The sequence below is a fragment of the Antechinus flavipes genome, chromosome 2 (assembly GCF_016432865.1).
Source record: "Antechinus flavipes isolate AdamAnt ecotype Samford, QLD, Australia chromosome 2, AdamAnt_v2, whole genome shotgun sequence".
Lineage (NCBI taxonomy): Eukaryota > Metazoa > Chordata > Mammalia > Dasyuromorphia > Dasyuridae > Antechinus > Antechinus flavipes.
This window is the reverse complement of record NC_067399.1, coordinates 160,927,827-160,935,452: the sequence shown is the minus strand read 5'-3', so window position 1 is coordinate 160,935,452 and position 7,626 is coordinate 160,927,827. Positions and strand designations below refer to the sequence as shown.

At 36.2% G+C, this 7,626-nt stretch overlaps 1 protein-coding gene across 2 annotated transcripts in view; it reads left to right on the top strand.

The window, feature by feature from the left end:
- Positions 1-1,314: 1,314 nt before the first annotated feature.
- Positions 1,315-7,626, top strand: part of BANF2 (BANF family member 2) — a 40,807-nt gene continuing 34,495 nt past the window's right edge. Inside the window, exon 1 of one of the 2 annotated variants that reach the window (XM_051975889.1) lies at positions 1,315-1,429. The gene's annotated coding sequence lies outside the window, so the exon portion shown is untranslated. The remainder of the gene's footprint in view (positions 1,430-7,626) is intronic. The other variant, XM_051975890.1, reaches the window with a different exon arrangement.

Below are 7,626 nucleotides of genomic sequence, written 5' to 3'. Positions count from 1 at the left end.
AAGTTTATGAATGATGGTCCCCAGTCTTTGTCCCCAGAATTTCCTTTCCTGAAAAACAGAAAGGGAAGAGAAGATGGGTCAGAGCTGAGGGGCTATTCAAAACTGCATATCTAGCTAAGAAATGTAGAACAATAAAGTCTCTTATCTGTTGTTCCTTGTCTCTTGGAAAAACCCCATCCTGTATGATTCACAATATCGTGCTTAAAGACATCCTGTCCCTTTACCTACATGAAAAAAAAAAAATCCTGGTTCCTTGCTATCCCTACGTAGGCTGTTATCCTGCTAGCTAAGCCCCCAATTTCAGTAAAAAACAAAACAAAACAAAACTCTCCCAAACTTCCTTTAATTCCTAGACTCTCCTAGAGACTAGTCTGTCAGGTATGGTGTGACTAAGAAAATCTCTGAATTCTTTCAAACTATGTATTATAATTATCACATACTTCATGGACTGTCTAAAACTTACATGATTCTTGGTATTCCCTACCTTATTTCTTGCCATTCTTCTACCATTATAACAGAGCAGCTGAGTAGTACAGTGGATAGAGTGCCAGGCCTGGAGTCAGGAACATTCATCTTCCTTGGGTTCAAATCTGATCTATAACATTTACTAGCTGTGTGACCCTGGACAAATTAACTTAAGCCCCATTTACCTCAGTTATCTCCAATATTGAAATAAATATATATTTTAAGAGAGTTCATTAGTAGTTAGGAGTCTCAACAGCCAATCAATCGATAATCAAGGGTCTATTATGTATCAGATATTGAGAAAAGACTTTGTGTATTAACTTGGACTTCAGGACAAACCTATGGAGATGATATCCTGCTATGATCTAGGCACTTGAAGAAGCTATTCTTGAATTTTAGACTTTGCTGAAGGGGTTGGTAAATTGAATATTTAAACATATTTGTGACATTTACTAAAATATATGTAAAGGTTAAATAAAGAATATTTATAAAAATCTTTATAAAATATGAATTTGTTATTGGACTTTAAAATGGAATAAATTCTAAATAGGCCATAATGGGACATAATAGAGAGAAAAAAATCATTGGAAGGGAAAAATATGACAGTAGTTAGTATTATAATTTCAAAGCCTTTACATATAAGCAGATCACAGCTTGTTCTTGATCCAGCTGAGCTGCATAAAACCAGGATCCATATAGTGCTCGTATCAGAGCTTCCTAAGTATATCATTCTGTGTACTCTATGGCCATATGAATTAGTAAATGCTTCACACATAAACACACACCAGGGACCACACCCAGAGTAATGACATCATAATGTCCAATGTCAGCTTTTGAGTATTTATAGAGAAATCTTTGCTGTTTCTGCCAAATATGTTGTAATCTTTGGTAGTCTCAGTTTTCAATAACTAGGTTAATGTAACTAAGTCACCAGAGCCCTCCTTTGGAAAGCCCATCTGCCCCAGTGAGTATCTATTATCATTTCTATGCTCTTCTGGTGGGAGACTCAGTCAGCCATCCTATTTGGTTCTTTCTGCTGGGCTTCTGATCTCATACCTAATGTGGTCATTGACTACAAGTGGCCAGGATCCGGAATGGGTTGGAATACATTCAACATCCAAGGTTTGGGGGGTGGAGCTCAACACATCTGAAGATATGAATTTCTAACAGGGTATCCACTTAACATAAGTGCCATTATTATATCCAAATTTAAAGTATTAGTTCTAAACTGCAGACCATCTTTTACCCACTCCCACATAAAATTTTTTAAATTATGATGTAGGCCTCAGAGGAATAAAAAAGACTGAGACAAAGTCATTGACTTCAATTTGCTTACAATCTAATAGAAGAAATAAGACACAAGCACAAATAATTTTGATATAATGTAGAGTATGACAAGATATAGTGATATGAGATTTCAGATTGCTTGGAAGAAAGGGTGGGAATCAGAAAGGACTTCATTGGAGAAGGTATCAGTTTAGCTAGACCTTGAAGAATGAGCAGTTTTCAAATTTATTCTAACCTAGGTTAATTCCATGTTACAAAAGAGTTTAGAATCAATAATCCAAATAATAATTCTTAACTATTGTACTTCATCCTTTGTAGTAAATGATAACTTATTATTGTTCTTCATCCTTTGTTTTCAAAGATCATCAATTACATCAAAAGGGTGATGTCTTGACTTGCAAGTGAAATGTATTTAAGTGAGGCAGAGCTGTGCAAAGTCATCAGCCTCACTTTCTGCTCCAGAGTCATCTGAGTCTAGTGGCAAGACATAAGTCAAGACAACTGGAGATAACAGTCCGAGAGTCTCATTTCCCCTTTTTCAACTAAAGTCTTTTCCAGATCTCAATTAGTCTAAGGCAACACCCAGGACTAAGTAAGAATTAAGGCAAAAAATGATCTGGTACAAATTCCCTTCACAGAAAAATCAGACCCTCAGACTTTCTGACCAGAACAGAAACAGTTTCCATTTAACACTCATTCTGAGTTATCAAATTCAAACAATGAGCCAATAACTCCTAAGTAGTATGGGCAATATCAATTCTGTGTATATGTGTGTGTGTGTGTACGCGCGCTTGCAGCATGACTGGGGAAAAGTTGCCTCCTCCTCATACATATTTCTACTCCCCCATAATTGTCCACAAGCTCATAATAATTCATTTTTTTGTATTAAATATTGTCCTTGCCCTTTCCTCTTTTAAGATGCAAATACCCTTAGGAGGAGTAATATATTGGGTCTTTAACTAGCCCGGGGTCTGAATGAATCTGCCAAATACTTTTTCTGGCAAGAGCAGTATGTAATAAAACACTAGATGCCTGCTACAAATGAGAGTTGGAGGATAAGGAGACTTTACGAAAGGAAGATTAGGTGGCATATGGTGGAAAAACTCTACCTACTTCATAAATTTTGCTTAGACCAAGTCTTCAGTAAACAGATGCTTATACTCTTGGAATTTGGCTCAGATTATCTGATACTAATAGTCTACAATAAACCATTTAGATGTGGTTTGAGCTGTCAGCTGAGGAAAATATGGCACATTAGAAAACAGACTGGATTAGGAGCTCTGAGTTCTAAGTCTTGGTTTTGCCACTAATAAGCCATGTGACTTTGGGCAAGGTCAGTTGCCCAAGATACATTCATTTTGGACTATACTTTGAGTATCTATAAAAATGAGTTTGAGCTATTCATCTCTTAGGTCCCTTCCAGTTCTTACATTCATTACATTATTGTTTCATTGTTTTTGACTCTTATTTTAATCTTGTCAGCCAACATTGCCATAATCATCTTTGAATTCATTTTTTTGAGGAAGGACTTAAGACTTCTGATTTTATTAATATAGAGAACTCACCACGATTTATAAATTAGGTACAATTAATCCACCAAATGCAGTTAAGCAAATATTCTGCAATTTATAGTTTTGGAATTGGCTGGTTCTCTGAGAAATTGATTCCCCCCAGCATCAGAGTGAGTCAGTAACAGACACAAAGACAGTTCATCCTTAGACCAAGCTGCCTTCCCAAAATTTCAATTGTTCTTCATTGTCATTAATCAACCATCATTTAGTCCCTACTTTCAGGAATTAGGCTGCTTACCTGAGAGCTCTTAGGGATCTATTTGGTCCAGCTCCCCTCCATTTAACAGATGAGGAAACTGAAGTTTTGAAACTAAAAACAGTTTTGTCAAAACAATCCGTTTAGTTAGAACCAAGACTAAACAATAACTGAGGTTACTTTTTCTAATACTTTACAGTGTAAGACAATGGAGTTCTAGTTCTCCATGTGTTATGTTGTTAAGTTGTTGTTTGTTCTTGGCAAACCACCTGCTTTCTATGTGCTTCAGTTTCCCTATCTTTAGAATGGCTTTCAGAACACCAACCTTTCCTGCTTTTCTTCGTACCTATCTGATCACTCCTCCTTAGTCTCCTTAGCTGGCTTCTCCTTCAAATCATATCCTTTAATTATAGGTGTCCTTCAGATTCTGTTTTAAGTTTTTTCTCTTCTTCGATATTACTTAACTTGGTGATCTCATAAATTCACCTTGATTTAATTACCATTTCTATGATGATGATTCCCAAATCTATCTATCTTGCGATAATCTTTCTACTGACCTCCACTCTCACATCTTCAACTACATTTCATATACCTCAAACTGGATGTCCTATATATATCTTAAACTCATTTTGTCCAAAACGAAACTATCTTTCCCCCTAAATGTTTCCTACCTTCCCCATTTTCCTATTACTGTGGAGTGTAATACTATTCTTTCATCCCTAAGGTTTACAATCTAGGAGAACTTCTAGATTCCTCACAACACCTTACTCCAATATCTGATCTGTTGTCAAAGTCTGTAGATCTCAACTCTACATCATTTCATGAATATGTCCCTCCCTTTATTCTGATATTGTAACCGCTAGTGCATATCCTTATCAACTTATGCATGGATTAATGCAACAATCTGCTGATAGATCTGCCTGCTTCAAGTGTCTCCCCACTCCAATCCATCATCCAGTCACTAAAGCAATTTTCCTAAAGCACAAATCCATTCACACCTTTTCCTTAGTCCTTAAGCTTCCAGATCAAATACAAATGCTCTCCTGGGCATTCAAAGCTTTTTTTTTTTTTTTTTTTTTTAAACCTTTCCAGTCTTCAAATACTTTCACATATCCAACTGAGAGGCTTTAATCTAGTGACATTGCTATCCTGGCTATTCCACAAACAAGATACTCTATCTGTTGGCTCTGGGCATCCTCTCTGAATATTCCCCAAGCTTGGAATGTTCTCCCTTCCTCTGCTCCAACTACTAACCTCCCTAGCTTTCTTTAAGTCCCACTTCCTAGAAGATTTCCTCTCTCTTAATTCCAGTGGTTTTTTTAGTCAATTATTTCCTATTATCTTGTATAGCTTGTTTTGTATATATTTATTTCTTGTCTCTTTCATTAGATTGTGAGCTCTTTGAAGGTTGGGACTATTTTTTTCTCGTTGTATCCCTGGTATTTAACAATGAAGAACAATTGAAGTTTTTGGAAGGTAGTTTGGAGTCTAAAGATGAACTGGGTTTTGGTCTTGTTACTGACTCACTCTGATACTGGGTCAGGTCAATTAATTTTTGTATCCCTAGTACACAGTAAGCACTTAATAAATGTTTATTCTTTTACCCTTGCTCTTGATTGCTATTGGAATATGTGATCTGTAAGTCATGGGGCAGCTAGGTAGCACAAAAGATAGAGCATCAGACTTTAAGTTAGGAAGCTCTGAGTTCAAACCCAGTCTCAGATATTTTCTAGCTGTGTGACCACCCAAATCACTTAATACTGTTTACCTCAGTTTCTTCATCTGTAAAATGAGCTGGAAAAGGAAATGGCAAACCAATTCCAATATTTTTTGCCACTAAAACTCCAAATGGAGTCTTTTTGTGACTTAAACAAAAAACCAAAAGCTCATCTATTCCTAAAATATTTTGAAATAAAGAATACAGATTTGCCACTGACTTCTTGAGTTTTTTCCACACTGTATTCCCTCCTTTATTTTTTGACAATCCTATCTATATTTGACCAAAGAAATAGAAAAATAATAATGGAAATATTTTCACCAGGCTCTTCCTTCCTGCCTTTGTCTTAGAATGAACAGGAAAACAAATATTTCACAAATATGTTAAACTAAGAACTAGCCTATAAATTCAAGAATATGCAAGAGTAATAAGAAGTCAGTATTAGTCTTTAAGAAGGTCAGTCTGGACACTAAGCAAGAGTTCTTGATATTTATACCAGGAGTAGCAACTGGCCCTTAATTTTTATCCCTTTAAAATCAGAGGAAACTGCCATGAAAAAAACATTATTACAACTGTAAAATGCTGGACTGCACTGGTCCAAAGACTTAATTTTATACAATAAGCTAGCAGATGAGGGAAGCCAAATAACTTTAGTCAGTCATTCGGTTTATAAGTAGCAGAAGGGGGCATTTGAACCAGATCCTCTGACTGTGAATATATCTACACCCTCAGTGTGTCTCTCAAAAGTGCTATAATCAAACAGATATACCCTATTAAAATGACCATTCTTGAAATTAATCCCTAAAATAACCTAGAGCACAGAGAAAAGAGAGAATGAGAAAAGAACGAAAAACCATCAGGTAATCTATGAGTGTATCTTTTATGGCTTTCTTCTGTGGATGAAGAATTTCACCAAAAAGATTACTTAATCAGTGGCACTTTGGACAGAATGCTCACCCAGAGAAATTGGGAAAAGAGAGACAAAATATTTTTTAAAAGTTCAAAATTTGTGATTTTGTATTTAGATGAATGACTTTTTTGAAAATGGATCCATGTTTCCATTAACTCCTATCTCTATTTATCCTTCACCATTAGTTACTCATGTCCAATTCCATGACCCCATCATAACACACCAATACTGTCCATGGAATTTTTCTTCTGTGGATAAAGGCAAACAGGGTTGAGTGACTTGGCTAGGATCATACGGTATCTGAGATCACATTTGAATTCAGATCTTCCTGATTTCAGACACAATACTCTTATCCATTGAATCCTCTAGCTGCCTCCTCAGTTACTGCCTAAGAGTTCTGAATCATCTCATAAGGAAAGTATATATTGAATTAATGGATTCAGATTGCTAAAAGGGACCTTGGAGACCTAGTTCAACTGCATTTTTAAAGTAGAGAAACTGAGACCTGGAAAAGAAGACCCTTGCTTAAAGTTCTGCAGAGGTGACTAAGCTTAGACTGGTCTTTACATAAATCCTGCTTTAGAATATAAGTTCCTGGAGGGAGGGTAATATCCATATTAATTCAATTTGCTGTGGGTCATCATAGCACATATAGTGCTCTACCACTTCAATATAGTGCCACAGTGCTTTGAAAAATGCTGAATGTCTTCCTCAGAGAAAATTTTGTTACAAAAATAGACTGAATTGGGAGAAGAGACATCTTTCTTTCAGAAAAAAAATATCTAGACATTATTCTAGTTCCAGGATTACTGAACACTGATTTCTGAGCTCTTTACAGAATGAATACTTTGGGGTTTTCTGCTAGCGCCATTCACACTAAGACTATCCTTCATTTAATCTCTATATATCTTAAATCTTCTTATTTATTTACATATTGTCTCTTCCCTTTCCTTTCCTCCCCCACATGTGGATGTATGCTCATTGAGGGCAAGGGACTTTTTTTTACCGGGATATGTGTGTGTGTGCATGTGTGTGTGTGTGCGCATGTCCATCTGTCCATCCATCCCCAGGGATACAATATATAAACAGCACAGAGTCTGGCATATGATAAAAACTTAATGTTTTTTAATTAATTAATGAGGCAAATGTAAAGCAGAAAAAAGATGGGGAAAATCAGCAGGTCTCTTACATGCACAAAACAAAAAAGTCTTAAGACCTATTCTTCTCAGAACCTACATGACCCCACATTGTTAACTCAATTGGAAAAATGAGGGAAAAGTTAACCACTTGTCTTTCTTCTGGCTTTTCTAATGTGACTTTGCTTTACTTTTGAAACAATTGCTTCTCTTTACTTTTTTTAATCTTTTTTTTTTTTTTTTTGCAGGGGGGCGGGGGAGGAAAGAGAGTTTAAATGACTTACCCAGGGTCTCACAGTAAGTGTCAAGCGTCTGAGGTCTTCAGGTCCTACTGATTCCAGGGC